Below are 20843 nucleotides of genomic sequence, written 5' to 3' on the forward strand. Positions count from 1 at the left end.
GAATAACATTAAATTTTTAATAACTTGAGAGTCGTGTCATCAGCAGAGCAGCAGTAGATGTGAGAAAGTAGAAGTACGAACCACATGGAAATCTCTCCACACATATCGTTCCTGTTAACTTTCATTTTTTCCCCCACCAATCTTTTTGAAGGATGCTGCTGACTCCAAGTCTTCTGCTGTTGTGAGTCATGTTGTGCTGATCACCTGCCGGAGCTGGGGAGATCTCTAGGCAAGAGGCATACGCAGGCTGGGAATAAGATCTGTTTGAAGGGAAAAGCCAGCCTCTCTTATAATTATTTTTCCTCCAGCAAAGCAAGCAAAAGTAGTGGTGATATCTCTTTGGCAGAGCTAGCTAATTCAAAACACACCTCCCTTTTTTCACTGCTTAATAATAAAGAAACACAGTATTGGTCTGCTTCCTAGCAAAAATTAAAACAAAAATAGGTTTTGGCATCGATTGTTCTTGTACAACCAGCTGCTACAGTTATCTTCTCTCATCCTGTTAATCTAAAGAGAAAAACATGCAACCACCTATTATACACTACTGATACAGAAAATCTGCACAACGTGGGATGCAATATTCAGCTCACACAGCTGGAGTTCACTTGACCAGTTGTGTGCTGAAGATCAGAGTAAGCTGACAATTGTTTAAACACATCTTCTTGCTCAGCTGGTCAATTATTCACAGGTACAGTGGAGCAGGAAAACAGCTTTTGTTAGTGTGAAATGTGCATCTACATCTATCAGTGACTTGCTGTGAGATCTTTGGCCATCGCTTCCCTTCTCTGTGCCTCTGGTTTTCCTCCCACTCCTCGCTCTTTGCTAGCCCAGGTTCACATGGTCTGAGTGGTCGCCCTTTGCTGCCTAACACGGAGCGGGGAACCCTTCATCTCGGTCAGTGCCTTGGGGTCCTGCTGTTCACAGTTAAGTAATGGCTGCTTCTTTTTCCCCGCTGTAAGCTACAACATCATCCTTCCCCTGGAGGAAAGGTGCTAAGCTGGAGCTCAAGGTAAGTCAAACAGTCCCTGCCCCGCTACAGGTCCTCTGCGCAACCCAGGGCAGCCCCCCGAAGGTCTGGCCCCAAATAACCGGAGATGAGCATCTCAGCCTCTTTATGTACTCAGTAACTCTTGAAAACCAGAGCAAGAATCATAATCTGTCTTTCGGCTTGTGGCCCAGCCCTAACTCTCATTCCAAAGATAGGCATTTTCTGCTGACTTGCTTAACATGGCTTTTATAAGTTCATTAGTGTTGCACTGCTCAGCTTCTGCAGTGATGACAAGCAAAGGTTTAGAGGCCAACAGAAACAGTTTGCCAAAATACCAGCCTATGTGTTTTTTGCAGGCCTGTTTTGATGCACGAAATGCCTATTAATTCACCATAATAATTTATTGCAGTCTCACACCTGTGCTGGAGGTCCTGTCATATCGAAAGGATGAAAATCTCACATGCCTTACAATTGTTAGAAGGGTTTGCAAAGCTTGTTATCTGTTTTATTTATTATTTAGGGAATAGCGTAAGAGTAAAAAACGCTTTACGAAATACAGTGGAAGACAAGGTCTCTGGCACCAAAGTCCTGTGATCTACTTCAAATACAATACATGTAACATCAGTTTGGATGCAAGTGTGTGTAAAGGTGTCAGTTACGTGGGAAGAACAATGTACAGGTTTTCATTAAAAGACAAAAAAGACTAAAACTCTCAGAAGACCTCCACTGATCTTTTTCCTTTGAAATCATTCAACGATACATGCTCACAATTCTGTTTTTAAACTAAAACAGTAATGAAAGCTGGCAGCATAGTACATTTGTGCAACTTTGCACTAACAGGCCAAAAGTTCAGCCTATTAAAAAGAATAAATATCTGTATTGAGGCAACATATTAAGCATAGTTTGATTACAGAAACAAATAAAAAAGCCTTCTTATCCCACATACATACTATATGCAAGATTTCTAGAGGAAACAAAGGTCCTGGAGGTTTAATTGCCTTTGTTCGCTTGAAAGAGTAATCTCATGATAGTAAGATGTGGAAACTGCTATTCTAACTCCAGACCTCCGCAAACCTCTTTTCTTTTCTTTTTTACTCTCTGCAGACCCATAATAGATATGGTACTTAATAGCTCCTCTTAAAGAGGTTAGGATTTGGGGGGATGCGTGTACTGCTTCTGTTCTTTGGACTTTTTTTCACATCATACCGCAGTTACGCTGAATATTGATTGCAAATGTGCATTGCACCTTTGACCCTTAAAGAATATAGTTATATATTACATAGTACAACTAATACAATATAAAAGAAGAAATATAATATAAAATAAATATTCTATTATGATATTTTTAACGTATGCTTATATATTATATACGGTCTCATCACAACCGATGGGAGCACTGTCACATCTTGCAGAACACAGAGGAAAAAGGAAGAGTTTGAACAGAGAAACTGTTGTAATGCACTACTGATTCAGAAAACATGCACTGTTAAATAGCCTGATATTATATTAAAAGCAATACTGAATTAAAGATTTGGACAGCTGAAATCCCTTCCCAAGACTGAAAAACACATATGGCAAGAATACCAATGAATGCGTCTTGCGAACATGTCTTTGTCTGCTGTAAGTTAAAAAACCAGACATTAGATAGAGTACCAACTGCTTCACCTCTCAGATGTATTGTTGAGATCCTTATTTGTTTACATTTGGATCAAAAGGAGATTTCTTGGGAAATGGCTGCATTGTGCCCACTCTTCTGGAGCAGGTTTTCCTGGATTTCATATGAAGCAGCAGGCTGTTAGGAATTAAGTTGCTGTGAGCTCCAAAGGTCACAAATACTCCAGTATTTCATTTAATTAACTATGGACACTGTTACAAACCAATATATTTTGAACCCCCCAGTTTTCCATGCATTAGAAACAATCGTTTTCACTTTATGTTCACTAGTGGTACATCTGCAGTGGTTTTGCACTAAAGATATTGTTTATTTATTTACATGGACACCAGGGACCAGAGTAGCAGAGGTGCAATGTAATTCCGCTGAAATTAATCAAGTAACTATAGCTTCCTACTGATATAATGCCCACCCTCATGATAAAAACCTGTCTGCAGAATGTTATCTGTTCTTTAAATTTTAATACACAGAAACACAGATATTGAAAAAAATCTCAGCCATAAGACAGAGCTAAACAATTCAGAAAGAGTCAGTTTTATCTTGCATCTAGCAATTACTTTTGCTGATTGCCAGTGCACAATTACATCAATGTACAAGCATTTAATTCTGGTTTTGCACAACATTGGGCAAGTTTACGTGTAAACGAGCCTACCTACCTGTGCTGTCTCCACACATTTGTTGTCACCAACGTTAAATAATGGTTTGCTGTGCCGAAGTGAGTATAGGATATGGTCTAAAAGAGGATGGGGAGCAGAGAGAGGCACATCTATTTTCTGTGTCTTTACTAGGTTAGGAAACAAAAACCAAAGTAAAAAAAAACCACCCACATTTCTTTACTAAAGACCGAAACTAAAACCATGCAATTAAATGCATAGAATAGGTTCCACTGAAAATTAAAGGTATTTGAAAGGTGAGATCTTTGCAAAATGTCCTGCATTAATTAAAAAAAAATCTAGGAAAATTTAAATATATAGTTAACAAAGCTGAGCAAAATAAAATCTTGAGTGTATGTACTGTAGGTACACTGCAAAGTATTACTACCTGGCAGAAAATGTGTCAACTATGCTGCTTTAATACAATCTGAAGATTGTGCTGCAAAGCAGCATGAAGTGTCATTAGGTGAGATAGCTGGACTTCCGACCCTTTTCTGACAATAATTGGGCGGAACGTAACATTGGAAACAAGCGAGGGAAGGGCATCTAAGATATTATTTCACGTTAGACTTACTGCAATCAGCTGTGTAAATTTAAGTATAATGTTCCCTTCAGTATTTGTTCACCTTTGATAAAAAGGTGGACAGTGTCAGAGAAGTAGTAAGCCATGGGGTAGCTGTGTTGTACCCAGTATTTTGAACAAGATCCTGTAAGACACTATTTCTCTGGGTGTAGATTCAGGAAGACAATGACATGTGTTCTTGGCTGTCTGACATGGAAACAATCTTAATGCAGTTATTTGAACTTTTCCTGCGTTTGCCATTACACATGTACCCATTTGCTGTGCTGGATTAGGGCCATTTACACAGGAAGCCAGATTTACCTGTTTACCCTGAACCAGGTGCCTGATGAAGGGAATAGTAAGGCACCAGACCTGTATAACAAAATTTGGATGAAAAAGATCTAATTCTCAGGCACTATGTTAGATGCACACCCCAAGAGTTGAGACCAGTCCTAAGAGAGAATATAAGGTATCACTCTTCTGATCTTGTACCATTATAAAAGTGTAATCATTTATTCCTGATATGTGTTTTCTGCCTCTCTGCTAAATTGTTATAATCAGTTTCTCACTCTCTAATCCTTCATTTTCTTAATAACCTCTTGTGAGAAATTCTGCCTTGTCTTAATGCCATCTTTTTCATCTGCACAATTAAGATTAAATTATCAGATTTAATCACATATTACTCACATTAGGCAGATTTGGATATCATTTACAGGGATCCCAATCGAATCTAAAAATCAATGGAGTTAGTTAGGATTTTTGTAAGTGATAGCAAACAAAGCCACAGGCAGTGCTGACTTGGTGTGGGACAACAGTAGGCACCAGCTGGTATTAGCTTTCCTGATGACTTGAGCTTCTGACCTTGTTCATCTCACTGCATTTTGACTGGCTGGCGATTTTGGGGCTTCTGCTGCAATTAATGGGTTGTTAAATAGTGGTAGGCTATGGGAAACTGATGAATTTTGAGAATTTCAGACTTCAGAAGAATCTTCTTTCAAATTTAACTGACAGCTTGATCTTCTGGGAAAAAGTTAGCGACCAGAAACAGTCAGGCTGAGACATGACCTGCACAACTCATTTGCTTTGTGACCTCCTTGAGCTTCATCACTAAAATTACAGGAAGAGAGTTTTTATAAAACTGCTCATAGGAAATGGTTTTAAAGGCACAGAAACCACGCTAAGAGATTTCCGCTCTCAGGTCTGTAAGAGTAATGAGAAAATCAAACTGGAAAAAAGTTTCTAATCTTAGTTGTAAGACCTAAGCACTGACTTTTCCCCCCTTTATTTCCTCCTAGAAGACAGAACAATGGTGAAAATAATTTTTCAAGCATCTTCAAAGGACTGAATTTGTTAACTTCTTAATCTTTCTTGTGTAACTGAAGAATGAACTGCATTCTCCGTATCAAGCTTTTGCATCTTAAAGAACAGCATATAGATTTTTAAAAGGAGTCTTATAAAGATCAAGTCTAGAATTATTTGTCATGTTTTAATTTCCCGTTTTAAAATAACATCAGCCATGAACTATTAAATGTAAAGTATTTCATCTGGTGTTTTTATCTTTTATCATAGTAGTATGGTCCACCAGTGTGTTAATCAAAAATTAAGGATAAAGCAATCCCAGATACTCATAGTAGCATTTTATCCATGCAGAGATTCCTGCAGAGATTGGGGGAGCAAAACGTAAAATAAGATTTCTACTGGACAAGTGTGAATTTTTATTAGATTTTACCATTTCTGTGTACATTTTACGGCAATTACAGTACTAACAGAAATGCAGCTCACAAAACCTCATGTATCTGGTGAGGATGCCCTCACAAGTTTTGAGCAATTCTGTACACAGAGCCCATGTTCACTGCCCGTGAAGTTCCAAATCTAATCTAAGGTCTATGTTTTGCTCAACCTCTAGTTAGCTTTGATGTATCACAGCAGACCAGCAGGTATCACTAAAATACAAAACACCACAAATTCTTAGCAGTTCTGCTTCCTGGAACAGATGATCCCAGGGTGAGATGAGATCTTTATTCTAAAGTTATATATGCTCATCTGTGGGTAAAGGTTTAATCTATGTATTTTCTCTTGGCTTTTATATAACAGCTTGCCCACTAAGATCAAAGCCCTTATCTCTCAGACGGACAAAGAAATGGACCAAAGGGAGGCTGAGTTCTGCAATTATATCACTACATCAATATCAAGAGGGAAATCAATTGGCTTCGATAAAATAAAAACAATTTTTTAGTAAATCATCTCACAAAGTTTATGATTCTCAAGTATTTTCTTTGAATTTTTCTATCCTTGAAAATCTCACTTTTTCCTAGACCTAAAAAAAGGCTTTTCTGTATATTATTTCCAACATAGGCAAGCCGTGAGCTACTGGGAACATCTCCCATTACATTTTCATGAAATTTCCATCTCAGTTTCCAATCCAAATAATTTTAGACAAGTTCAGATACATTAGCTTAGATATGCTAAGGCATACACGCAGGTTTTTTTAAGCTTCAGATTGCAAAGACTAAGATCTCCTTAAAACACAAATTAAAAATTTGATAAAACTGTCACAGTTCATCTTCCTGAAACACGCACTTTCTCTTCTGCTCAGTAAGCAGCCGCCTTTTTAAGATATGCTATTCAAAAGTCAAGTTCCTTTCCAGTTCTCACAGACATCACATATTCCATCATGTTCATTAAACGCATGAAGAGTGTAGAAATATTATTTGTCAGCATTGTCCTTCCCTTCCTGCAGCAAGCTCTATAAATTGACTGTCCCTGTGGTTTGCCTGTACAGCTGCATCCCCCAATTCATTCCTGTCGACATGGATTTCCTAACTGACTGTAACAGAGGCAATGATGAGTCTTAGTTTGAGGTGCAGGTACATGATAAACATTTGGTGTATTAGGTACATTTGGACTGGGGGTGTACACACAAAGATTCCCCCACCTCTACCCCGCCAAGGTATGTCATATGTAGTGTTGTAAAATGATTTGGACTGAGAGAGAAAAGAGGGGAAAAAAAAGGAAAATAGCATTGTTTGAGCTTTTCAATACTTTTAATCAAAACCAAATGGGCTATGATATATAAAGAGAAATTATATGTGTTTGCATGTGTCAAAAAGTTTTTGAAGTGTTTCTAGCAAACCCTTGTGAAGGAAATCAGTATCAAGCAGCAAGGATGGAGTTTTCAGTTCTACTAATGCTTTAAGCTGATAATCCATTTGGAGGAAAAGCATGTCTAAACTGCTATTCTAGTTATGTAGCCCACCTTTCCCATTGTGTAGGGCTCAGGTGCCAGCTGCCCTTACTCCAGACTGGCAGACACATTCCAAACCTAGAAAAATCTCTTGTCTGTTCCTGCCCGCTCTGTATTCCTGGGATTTTGTATTCTGAAAGTCAGACTTTTCAGTATTGCTTCACATGCATCCTTATGAAAGCACAATTCAGGGTTTGGGGGTTTCACTTAAGAGCTTTCTTTATAAAGAATTTTTTCCTCCAGCCCCTGACGTAAATCTCCCATGTTTCAGAAACTGCCAGAAGCCAAAGTAGCAGAGGGCTTTCATGTTTGTATATGGCTAGAAAATCTAGTTTGTGAGACCCTGGTGTTCTTTTGCTATTTCGCTGCTGTTAACGAGCAAAACAAAACCCACCCAGCCATCTGGCAGAACTTTTCCATTTCTTCCAGATTACCACGTTTTGTTTCTCTTTCCTGCCTGTTTTTTCCTGAAAGTCACAGGGCCTCGTTGAACTTCAGTCTTTTGCAAGTCTCTGTTTCTAAACAGTCTGGCGGCATTTCTCCCTTTTCCCATCCTTCCGTAGAACCATCCATGTATGCACACCTCACTCCTGCTGCAGCCTTCATCCTCACTGCTTCTGCGTCTTTTACCACCGTTTCCATCACGGACTTCTTCTTTAACAAACTGTCTTATATTTATATAACATCTTCCTTACAAAAAAAAAAAAAGCCTGTAAGCAGACTGGGTGGGAATTTTTCTGTCACGACTTTCCACCTTGAAAACACACACACACACACACGAACGCACAAAACCACAGTGCTCTGAAAATTCCAGTCCCTGGTATTTAGGATAAGTTGAACAGAACAAAACATTTTGCTTCAGTTTTCACAAAGGAAAATTGAAACAAAATTTGTGATCTTTCTAAAATTGAAATATTTCTGGTTTTCCAGCCAAAGTGAACTGTTTTGTCTGGCATCAGTTCAGTGCTGCTCTGCCTGCCTGTGGAGTTACAGCTCCTCCCAGGAGCAGCAGGCTGGTTGTCTGTGGCACATATTCCTTGCCTTAGGTAGGGCTTCCTGTTTGGGCTATTGCTTCTAAGATAAACAACACTGTCCCATCTGCCTTCTGAGCTAAAACAGGTATTTTAATTATAAAATTATTTAAACCGGCTTTTAGAGATATTCAGTCCAGCAAAACACTGAAAACCAGTCCTATGACAGGAGGTCAAAAGGCAGCTTTAGAAACTAGTAAAAGCAGTAGAGGGGCCTGTTTTTAAAAAAACCCTACAAATAGTTAGGAAGGATGTAGATACTTTTTGCAAGGGTAAAAAGTCTTTGCATTAAAAAATTTGGTATAAATCTCCTGTCTGAGGAACAGGCTTTGAATGCTTTCTTGGACAATTAGTTGGTCTTGCCAGCTCAAAAAACAAGCCTGGAATAAATAGGGATCACAGAGCTGTTTAATGGCATTGTTATTGTTATTTACTAAAAGGATTCTTTAACCGCTGAGTTACACAAATGTCTGTTTATCTTTGTGTTGACTGTCACAATTTTCCTAGTATTCACTGTGAAAGTGAATATAGATGAGTCCATGGAGAAATCAAGCATCTATTGTTCCATAGAAGTATCCCCTTTGAATATATGCCTTTCTGCAAGGTTTACAATAAAATCTTGGGGGTTTACGATAACTTGAGCTCAGCATAGCGTCCAAGGCACTTCTCCCCACCACCCTCCTCCGTGTTTGAGGGTCAAGATGTGCCCAAATACCTGAACCCCCTCAAAAAGTAATTCCACAAGCCAAGGCCCCCCATGCTGAACAGAGGGAGCAGGACATGTTGGTCCTTTCCAGCATAGCAGCTGTAGATAAATTTAAAGATATTTAAAGCTAAATCAGAACTGAAATCCTTCCTCAGGGTCCACCTACAGAGAAGCTGTGGCAGCTCTCAGCATGTAGAAACACGGGGTATGAGCTTGTTGCCCAGCTGATGCAATGTGCTGAGCCAAGTGCCTTAGAGAATTTCATGGTGGGACACTGCTTCCCACTGCTCCATACAAGGATTCAGGGTAAGGTTTTTATATTAGAGTAGAAACACTTTGGAAAACGTATGAAGCAAATTATTTTTAAAGATATCATCAGCCTGGTGAGTTTACCACTACTCTAGAGATAATCACAATACACTTAACTGCAAATAAATAGTAACAAGGAAAATAATATTTTCCTGAAGAATATTTATTCAGTAGTGTATCCAGAGGTCTACCTGACCTCTTCTGAATGGAGCTAGCCCTAGCTGGGTAGCATACAATACATCAGTACATCTTGTAAGAACCATCCCTTTTACAAAGACACTTTTTCCAGAGAGTCTGAGTAGCCAGTCTGACTCTGTGTTTGAAAGCAGCTTCAAATACAAGGTCTGCAAAGTAAGTAATCAGTAGTCAATGAGCATCAGACAAAAGTATCAGCTGGATGCACTGAGGACCACCTTTCCAGAAAGCACTGCATCATCCTCCACTGCAGTCAATCACAAACAATTAGACAACAGAAGTAAGGTATCGAGCCACTTCTGTTGAAATGTATGTTCTTTTAAATCACAAGGTAAACTTTTGCTTCTCTTTCAAATAATCTAACACCACAAATTAATGTAAGCCCAATGAATTGTGTGCACAGGAAGGATCAGGCATGCTCTCTATCACTTTGCATAGCATCTTTCATATAAAAGGACATACGCACTGGGTATTGGTAATTGCCAGTTACATATCAACCGTGTACAAGATAGTTTGCATTTGGAGGGTCAGGAATTCCCACTGTGCGGAGGAGATGCATCATATTCCTAGGGCTAAACAAGATCCTTCCACTTAGGCAACTACACAGAGTGGTAGCTGGAAATGGAAGGAGCTGGGTGACTTCTCACTGGTTTTTCCTCCACTTGCTTAGAGACTTTCTAATTTCCATTTCTACAAGCGTAGGGAGATTGCTCTGATCTCATGCCAGCCATGTAAAAGGAGGATCTGGCACTCTTCACTTCTACTTGTCGCATCATGTATCCACACAAGGCAAGAAGAGAGCACAGGTCGGGGTGAGGTACATCAAGAAATACTGACATTTATGGTCAACACTGAAAAGTATGCCAGATGTGAATTGGACTTGGAGTCTGTTTAACCTCACCATGTCTCTGTCTTAATGTACACCTAGCATGGAGAAACTGTTACAATTTCATGTTCTGGTTCCATTCCGCTCCCTCACAAAAATTCCTTTTCAAGCAAATACTTTAGGGTGAATTTTAAGGTATACATGTACATATATTTATGCAAATGGCAAAAGCATTTGTGAGAACCTTAAGAAGTCTTAATTCTTGAATGTTTTCTGAATCAATGGGAATTAGGCAGTGAGGAACTTAAAAAAAAATAATCCCCCTGCCTGCTTCTTTTCACATTTAAGAGCATAAAAAAACCAGAAGCTGGGAAAATTATTTTTTGTTAATTTTTCAGGAGTAGTATAAAAAAAAGTGGATGACTGAACGGTCACAGACAAACACTTAACGGCTAGGGCAATCACCCACTTAGTGGAAACCCTGGCTTCAACTTTCACATCCTATTGACACTGTTTGAGCCTTCATCTTCCAGCTTCCAAGAGGATTTCTTGTTTGATAAGCTATGGTATATGTTATTGTTTTGTATGGCATGTATGTGTCAATGTGAGAAAGAATTACCTTCTCTCTTAGCTTGATTAGTATGCTCATTGCATAGGTAAATACAGTAAGTTTAGAGTGTTTCTCTTTTTCAAGTGGAAGAAGAAAATGAGCCTCAAAAAGACAGAATGAGAGAGGGACTATCATCCCCCCTGGATGCCCCATGGCGCCTCTCAGGAAACTCAGGCTCAAAGCCTGCAGGAAAAAGGGAAGAGTGAATCAAGGACCCTTGCACCAGTTGTGAGCAATTTCTTAGAGTAAAAGGGCAATGACAACTACCTGATTCAAGTCCTTTGCTGCCTTCCTTACATGAATACAAAAATATAATAAACACTTTGATTCAGGGAAAATCGGGGACTTTGTTCAACACAAAAGGAAAGTTTGCAACATTTTGTCCTCGTGAGAAAACCAGAAAATTTTCTATTGGATTTAATCATAACCAATTGTGTTCAGTGGTGGGTTTTTTTGTTTATTTGGCAGCTGAACTAAGAAATCAATTATTGTTCCATGTATTGTACAGTACACTGCTGCACCATTCTAAATATCTTTTAAGTTATGGCCCTTGGTTCCTAAGGTAGATTTCCAGAAACAGGAGGTTCTATTTTCCTTTCTAGGTCAGTAAAGTCCCAAGGGAAAGAAGAATGTTTTATGTGACAGAAATTCCCAGACTGAAATCCCTAGACCTTTCCATTAATTTACCAACCAAGCAGAATTTATGAAGTATCTAAATTGGAAATGAGATGTGTATCTTAATGGTCTGTTCCCCCTGTAAGCGAATGAATAAATAAATAAATCACACTACTGTTGTGGACAAAATGCAAAGCTGCTTGCATCTTTCTATTTGAGCTTTAAACACTTGCAAATCATTATGTGAACACAATGAAAAGAAGGATGATAGAAACTGTGTCATATGCCCATTATGCAGTGTGCAAAAAAAAATTCCATTTGTTGATAAGATGGAAAGTAATAAAGATCATTACAAGGATAAAACACTTTCACTAACAAAACGCAGATTTTAGAACACCCCATACTGCTGTGGCTTAAGATATAGAGAATATTACCCAGCGGGTGTAGAAAGCTGCATGTCTCACACATTGAAAAAACAGTATAACTCCTTATTGCCATGGGGCTTTTAGGTCAAAACAAGTTAGTGTATTAAGATTTTCATGAAAGCCATTAATGAATGGACGTTAGATTTTGAAACCCCAGGTTTACAATGTTGAGCATGATGACCTACCCAAAAGAAATGATTGCAGAGTTCTGTATCAGGAAACCATTTCACACCTACATCCCTGTAACTCATAAAAATATCACCTACTTTTATACATGAGTTGCTATTCCAAAATACGTGTTACTTTTTTTTCTTTTTTTTAAATACTGGCTTTCCAGGAACATAATCTTTAATGCTATAGTTGATCAAATGTAAATAGATTCTATAACTAGACCGCTTGGAACCTGCTCAAAACTGACCTCCAACCTCCACTTATGAAAACTGGACATGCTTGATTGCTCCACACCGACACAGAGCATGTTCAATTAATGCTTACATTATAAGGATTGTGCTAACAACACAAATGGAAATTAAACCTTTTCACTACCCATCTGCATCTGAACATTCATAAATTGAAATAAGTGTAGAAGAGCTGCACTCAATCAATTTCAGCTCCAGTCCCTGACCTGATTATGTTATGCATATCAATATACATTCTCTTAATTAAATGTGGTTCAGTGAACACTAGTGGTAAGAAAAAGGGAGACTATCGTCCATTTATTGCTACCCAAGATATTACCAGGAAAACAACAGAAAGTGAATTAATGAGGAAAAAATATCAACTAAAGACAAAGCTGTTGCGTTATGTTATTGTAATGTTCTCCTATGCCGAGAATCCAAGCAGGTAACATAAAGTGTCACTATTTTTCCCATGATGATCAACTGCGGAGCTCAACAACTACACAAAAAGGCATAATGTCTCTGAGGACAACCAAATGCTACACTTAACTGCGTATCACCAATCATCTGCTGTTGCAGACAACAGGAAGGCACCCGCTGGAAAACTGCAATTTAAGAAAGAAAGAGTAGTGTTGAGCCCAAGGCTTCCTACCACCCTCAGCTCTCTCCTTTTCACATCAGCCCGATGTGATTTCCACACAACGCAGCAGGCTTTGTGTTTTGGTTTGCTTTTATTTTTTTCACTTTCTTTCTTCTCAATTCTCTCCAGTTTCATGGTCCCTTTTGACCTCTTCCCTAACCATCCTGCCACGGTGACACCCATTGAAGCCATTGCACAGCGACTGTTGCCACACACAGCATATAAATGGTTTCCACAGGGGAATATTTCCATCAATATGATTTGGCAACAGAGGGTCCCACACAAAGACCGAGTTTGCAAGGCTGCAAAGAGCTGATAATGGAGTTCGAGGGCATTAATTAAGTTTCTGGCAAAGACAGCTTTTTACTCAGGGTAATGCAGATCCTTGGAGGAAAAGAGGTGACGGACTGGAAGAGTCACTGAGCACTGGCATAGAGACTGATTCAGGAGGGGGAAAAAATATCTACAGTTGGCTTGTGTTATTTCTATGGTATCTTTCTCTTCCCTCTCAGAGTCAGGCTATGGATTACACAGCACTGATGATTCAGAAGGAATAAAACATCCTCTGGTGTGCTAATGAGCATGTGTTGCATTGCACAGATGGGAGTTAGATGAACCCAAATATTTATTCCCACCATTGCTGAATGCACGTGGTAGACAGCCTCTCATTTTAGCCCATTGTGATGAGCTAATCAATTCTGGACCTGGGAATAATATTTAGAAAAAGATCATTTTAAGTTCACCTTCATGCACAAAAGCGAATTAAAACAAACAAATCAAGCATGTTGAAACAAGCTATTTGGAGCAGACTACATGGGAACACAAATCTGATTCCAGCATGGTGTGGCAACTGCAGTCAGGCTTGCAGAGATAAATATGGTGACGGCTCTCCATCTTGCCTTCCAGAAACCCTGCCAAATCCTACTAACGGTCTCTGCCCCCGCTCCCCCTGGGCTCCTCCAATCTAACAGCCCTGAAGTTCAAACAAATTAGAGAGAGGTTTCAATTGCATCTATTGAGGCATATAAATTTTGTCTTATTTAGCTCTTTTTTTTTTCCAATTCATGAAGGGTCTTCAGTCAGACTACAATTGTTTCTTACTTATTTGCACAATAATTTCTGAAAACACTTATAGGCCTGAGATTTTTCATATGTACATAGTGTGATTTCCACCGAATAGTAAGAAAATTTAACACTATTTGCTTCTGAATGAAATTCAGAAAGATGGTCTGAGTCCCAGCTGGAAAAAGCTGCAAAAAACCCAGTACATGGCCAAGAAAACACAACATTATCTGTGAAAGAAGAGCCACAGGCAGTAGAAAGTAAATGAGCGAAGCTTAGGGTGTACTTATTTTCAATACAAAACTATGTGAAGTGAAAGCACAAACAAATCAATGGGAAAATAAAAAATTCATTAAGCTATCAAGGGAAAACATTTTGCCTTTTGGTGTTTAACAATGACTGATATTTTTTACACCCATCGTGAAAGATAGGGACCAATCAATGGAGGAGAAGGAAGTAAGTTTCTATTTTAATCAGTGCGCATTTCTGTAAGTAAACTCCTTTACTGAAATATGTCAAGACAGCAAAATGACATGCAAACTGAGATCTGGAAAATTCTATTTTGGCTAATTTGGCTAGAAAAAACTTTGAGTCTTCAACCTCATTTCTTTGAAGCAGAGAGAACAGGGGGGAATGCTTGCCTAACACACCAGTAACATCCATATCTCTACCCCAGCCCTTTCTCTGCACTGGGTTGTCGTGGTTTAACCCAGCTGGCAACTCAGCACCACGCAGCCGCTCGCTCACCCCCCCCCCCCTCCTCCCTCAGTGGGATGGGGGAGAGAATCGGGAAGAAAATAAAAGGTTAGAGCCGAGGGCTGAGATAAAGACAGTTTAATAAGAGAAAATAATAATAATAGTAATAATGAGAATGATAACAGAATATACAGAATATACAAAATGAATGATGCAGAATGCAATTGCTCCCCCCCCGCCAATCGTTGCCCAGCCCGTCTGAGCCGCGAGCAGTCCCCGAACCACGAGCAGTCCCCGAGCAGCGAGCAGTCTCCCCGCAACCGACTGACTGACTAACTCCCCCCAAGCATGACGTTATATGGTATGGAATAGCTCTTTGGTCAGTTTGGGTTAGCTGTGCTAGCTGTGCTGTACTCCCAGCTTGTTATGCACCTGGCCGAGCAGGAAAAGCTCAAAAAGTCCTTGAGTAGTCTGAGCACTACTTGGCAACAGCTGAAAACATCAGTGTGTTATCAACATTCTTCTGGTACTGAATCTAAAACACAGCACTATGCTAGCTACTATGAAGAAAATTAACTCTATCCCAGCCGAAACTAGGACATGGGTGAAAATATTAATGAAACATTATCTAAATCTTCACAGCATCTCCTTTGTACAAGAAAGCCACACACCACTGAGGACTTGACAGTGACCTATTTTTCCAGCAGCCCAACTCTGTATTATGGTATGGCGTTTATTTTCATTTTCTTTCAGGGGTTCACTGGGTGGAGGGTTAGGAAGGGACAGAAAGGTCCTAGAGAAGACATTCAAGGTAATTTTGTTATCTACTAGCTCTCCTGGGTCTATGCGTTCTCACATTTCAGTTTGTCTCAGTGAAAGTGAAGCAGAAAAGCAGCTACACAGATACCTGACTCGCTGTCTTGCCAATAGCTTTGGGCCTTGCCAGGGGCAGAAGAACCATCAACAAATACTAAATACAGATCTCATAACCAGCACAAGCTAAGGAAAAGCCATATATTCAATCTTCAGTACTCACATAACCAATTGACACAGATAACTTGTCTCTAGTTCCTCAGGCTACAAAATCATGTTTAACATCGTGTTAGCTCATATGACTTCAGCTGTGAGCCATCTAGGTTTCCCACCACATTCATCATACTAAATCCAGAGCAACTACTTCTCCATCTTACATGACCTACTTTTCCACATAAGATAAACCTCTCACAAAGCAGTCGATTAAGGGTGATAAGATACTTCAGCCTTTGCTGATGTTGCCAAACAGGATGCTAATTAAAGCTATTTCTGGTGATAGCGTTTTCTTACTTTCTTTGTTCTTTCTTTCTTTCAGTCAGTGTCAACATTTAGTCACATAAAACCCAGACTAAATGCAAACAAACTTAATCCAATGTTAACACAGAGGCCCTCTTCCCCATCAGCTTTTCAGGGGCTCTGAATGGCAAGCAAGTTCCTAGAATTTTAATAGCTGCCATGGTGGTGCCTCTTCCAAAAATTTCTCCCCTTTCCTCTGAGAGCTCTGCAGGCACAGTCCTGTAAGTAAAATCAATGACTACTCTCATAATTGTAAAGTTGTCAGGCTAGCACAAGAAGGGTCCTTTTTTACCCTCTTTTTAAAGTCAGGAAACCATGCTTTTCCGTTAACCTTCCCAGGTTAATCCAAATTCCCCCTTTGCAAGAACATCTGGAGGAAATTAAATGCAATAACACAAATATTTCTAAATAGTTTGAGTTGATGCTTCCATAAAAGTCTTATTTCATTTATGTTCCTATATTTCCCCCATCTTTCCACTCTCTCATCTACCCAGGGACAATAAAAAACATTCATAGAATCATAGAATGTTTTGGGTTGGAAGGGACCCCTAGAGGTCATCTAGTCCAACCCCCCTGCAGGAGCAGGGACACCGCTAACTAGATCAGGCTGCTCAGAGCCCCATTCAACCTGGCCTTGAATGTTTCCATTACTCGTGTCTATCAAAAGACACTTAAGAGCTAAGTAGAGCAAGTCCACCCATTCTACCCTATAAAGGGGAAGCAAAAATCCCAAACAAAACAGCATACCTGACTTATGTAAACTGTTAGATTTTAAAGCATGAGGTTGGCTCTGTGACATGCAATCACATAAAGATCTTCCCATCTTTTCACACAAACACCTCAGCCTTGGTCAAATAATTTCTCTCTTCCACTATGAGTTTTCTCTCCCAGCTCAGCACATGTACCAGTGAGCTTGCTCAAGACTTTCCATCTTCCCTTCATAATTTTGCCTCTCTGCCTGCCTTTGGGTTCATTCCCCCCCCCCCCCCCCCCAACACTATGTATTAAAAGGTTTTGAAATTTAACTTTAAAAAGAGCTGTCCAATGTTTAATGCTTACTGTTTCTCCATCTACATCCCTGCTCATGTCTTCACCTAGGATATAAAACAAAACCTAGTCTTCTATATAGAAAATTCATATAATAATCTAAAAATAATAACCCATGAAGTTAAATTTTTTTTTGTGTGAGATGCATTACAAAAATTATGCAGATAGCAACACTGTTTGCCTTTTGCCATTTAGGAATAGAACAGTAGAGTAAGTATCTATACTTCTCTTTCCCCCTCAGCCACACAGCCCCCACAGAGGCATGTAAGAAGCTCCACCCGCAGTGAATAGCACCGGTGTTATGTTGTGACAGATCAAGGACATCTTAGTATTATAAATTTCTTATTTATTGGTTGAGAGTGAAGCAGATGCCTGCAACTGATGGTTCCATATTTTGTCTTTAAGGGCGACTGAATTGATATCTAGAGGAAAGCAGCCTTGCTATTGTATTTTCATAGGGATGCCATGACATCTGGAATACAAGTCAGTTAATTTTACTGTTGCTTAATACTACCCTATGGCAATCCAACCAAAAAACAGATCAATTACAATTATACACTTGTGCTAAAAGTCTATTAGAAGGATGTGTGACCTGATAGTTAAAATCAACCAAAAACAAAACAAGAAATTTTCTTTCTGGTGATGAAGCTGCAAGTCTCAGAGTTCACATGGAAAGGACAGCTTTCCTGGTTCCTTCTTGATATTATCTCCCTCTTTTGCATCATTATCAAAGATTAGATTCATCGGTTCAGCCTGAAACATCCACTTGCAAGACCCAGATCATGATTAGGTCTGCATTCAGTTGCATGGCCTTCCAGTTTTCATGCTGTGGGTCTGATGGCAGCAGGCTAATTGATTGCATGTGGATGTGTGGTGCTGTATGTGTTCATGCTGACATGCAAAATTTCAGTCATAGATTTCTAAGAATGAGTAGGGGTGAAGCCAAATATTCAGCACCATTTGAAGGTTCCTACGGTCTTTTCTCTGAAACGTACTAATAACCCACAATTTTGAGAAGATAATTTTGCATTTGGGAAAAAGTTAGCAATAATGACTAGGCAGGACAGCACTGAACAGATTTCCTTGACGATGCAAAAAGTTGGTTTTCATTGAATAAGGTCAACTGGTATTTTTCCAAAATGAAAAATTTATTTCAGATTTTTTTCTGCTAAAAATTTTCTCAGCTTTAAAGAAGTGCAATATTTCAATTTGGAACTCGAAAAATATTTAATCATAGAATCATAGAATCACTTTGGTTGGAAAAGACCTTTAAGATCATCAAGTCCAACCTTTAACCTAACCCTGCCATCCCACCACTAAACCATGTCCCTAAGCACCTCATCTATCCTTCTTTTAAATGCTTCCAGGGATGGAGACTCGACCACCTCCCTGGGCAGCCCATTCCAGAGCCTGACAACCCTTTCAGTGAAGAAGTTTTTCCTAATGTCTAGCCTAAACCTGCCCTGGCACAACTTCAAACCATTCCCCCTTGTCCTATTGTCCATTATCAGGGAGAAGAGACCGACCCCCACCTCCCTACAGACTCCTTTCAGGCAGTTGTAGAGGGCGATCAGGTCTCCCCTCAGCCTCCTCTTCTCCAGACTAAACAACCCCAGTTCCCTCAGCCGCTCCTCATAAGACTTGTGCACTAGACCCCTCACCAGTTTTTAACTGCATTAATTTAGGATGATACATCAGTATCTGTAAAGCTAAATATGCATTATAAAGATGCAATACATAGGTTTTTTTCACTCAAGTGATTTTTAAACTTTTTTCCTTTAATTTGGATTTTTTTTTCTTTTTTTTTCTTTTTCCGTATTCAAATTATTAATAGTTTTACTGGAATGCCACTGTGATTTTAAAATAATTAAATTTACATACATTGTAAATGGGTTAAAATCATTAAATCATACTACTTAGTACAAATGGAAATATTTTATCTTTTCTGCAACAAAATGGGGGGATAAGTACTATGAAACAATTTGATTCTTTGATACAAAGTGATATACATTCAGAATATTGCCGCACTAAAAAAAAAAAGTGTAAACTAGAGGAATATTTTAGAGAGAGTTTCAAAACATTACGCACATACTTCAAGCCTACTTCTCAGATGATCAGAAATGTCTGTTTTTTTCTATTTTAACTCTGAGTTTAATCATCTTTATAAAAAATGATCATGAAGAAGCTGTAGGCTAACACGCTTCCAGTGAGAGGCCCTTCCTACCCTTTAACGATCAGAAAGATTCAGTTAAATATTAAGCATGGAACTTGATTTTTTAAATGCATTAGCTATAACAATTCTGTAAAGTGTTGGTATTCCCAATCCCTCTTGTGGCTTTTCTGGTTTTGGCTTCAACACTGTCACATCACCATGAGTTTTACAATCTCAGAGCTTTTCTGTATCCCCTTTAGGAAATTACTTAGACACCTGCTGAAACACAGTGACTGCCTCAGAGTTTTCTACGCAAGTTCTGCTAACATTCACATTTTAAGCATGTGATTTTGTAGGCTGGTGTGTCTAATATAAGGACAGGACTCAGTAATGAGAGGTCAGCAGCCATATATAAGACAGCATGATCTTGTGATGGCAAACTGATGGCCACGTTTTTTAAGACTCACGAGGGAAATGTCAGTATCACTATTACGTGGTCAGTAAATAACAAATATGACAAAACCACATAATCCTGTAATCCTTTGAATATCAGGATCCAGACCTGCTCTTTCCAAAGCCAGCAAGGACTTAGGTTCAACTTCCAAAGACTTCAGAGAAGTTTTATCTCAAGATAGGGGAACAGCTTATGCAACAACTGCCACCATTTGAACAAAAACCTTGTAAGATTTCAATGCACTTAAACCTGAACTGAATTTAAATCTAAAATTAACCACTATCTCTTCTACACCCACTCCCCCACCCCCCCAAAAATAAGCAGTTGAATAATCTTTCTTCATTTTGTAATGCAAGTTACATTTTGTAACTCCAACCTGAATTGGAGGCTGACAGAAATATACTGGGTTTGGATAGTGCTACTGAAAAAAAAAAAAAAAATTTTTGAACCTGAAAGAGATAATTTGGCCAAACAGCAGGTACATAACTTAAAACTTCTGAAACCATTCTTCACCTGGGGTGCTTCAACTGAGAGGAGATTTTATGAGTGTTACATAATTATCAAAATGTAGGGTGGGAGCATGCAGAGAATGTATGGATAATATTTGAGAGACTATTCATAATGAGTGTGGAAAGTTTAGATTCAGGAAGAGTTTAGAAGACTTTCCTCACCATTCTGCAGAAAAGCTTTCGTCACACCACGATTTCTTTGATAACCCTGCCTGAAATATGTGGTACATCCAGATGGAAAAATTCTAAGCCAGATGAAAACTGGGTAGACTCACTCATTGCATGTTCGTGGTTGTCCCAGTAAGAATGATCCATCATGCTCCAAGAATCTCCTAACAACTCAGTCTTTTAGAAAATGATACAGATTTGGAGCCTTTTTTTTTTTGTTTTCCAGGACCAGTTTATCATTAATTAAAAACTTTCTGTGTGTTGGGATTACAATACCATGTTTATCACATCAAGTAAGTCTCAGCACTTAACAGAGTGGAGCTTGAACAAACTGTAAGGTATTATATGAGAAAAGGCTGCAGTGAAACCCTCAGCTCCAAAGCTTGAACAAATAAACAGAGCAAATAAAAAGTGGTTTTCTTGCTCCTCTGTGCACTCAGTGGAAAGAAACTATCAAACTTTTGCACCCCACTGCTTCAAGACGCATTAAAAATCTTTCTCAGTTGAGAGCAAAATGTGACAACCACCATTGCTATTCTGGCTCAATTTAAG

The sequence above is a fragment of the Egretta garzetta genome, unplaced genomic scaffold, assembly GCF_000687185.1.
Source record: "Egretta garzetta isolate BGI_Z169 unplaced genomic scaffold, ASM68718v1 scaffold388, whole genome shotgun sequence".
In the NCBI taxonomy this organism is placed as follows: domain Eukaryota; kingdom Metazoa; phylum Chordata; class Aves; order Pelecaniformes; family Ardeidae; genus Egretta; species Egretta garzetta.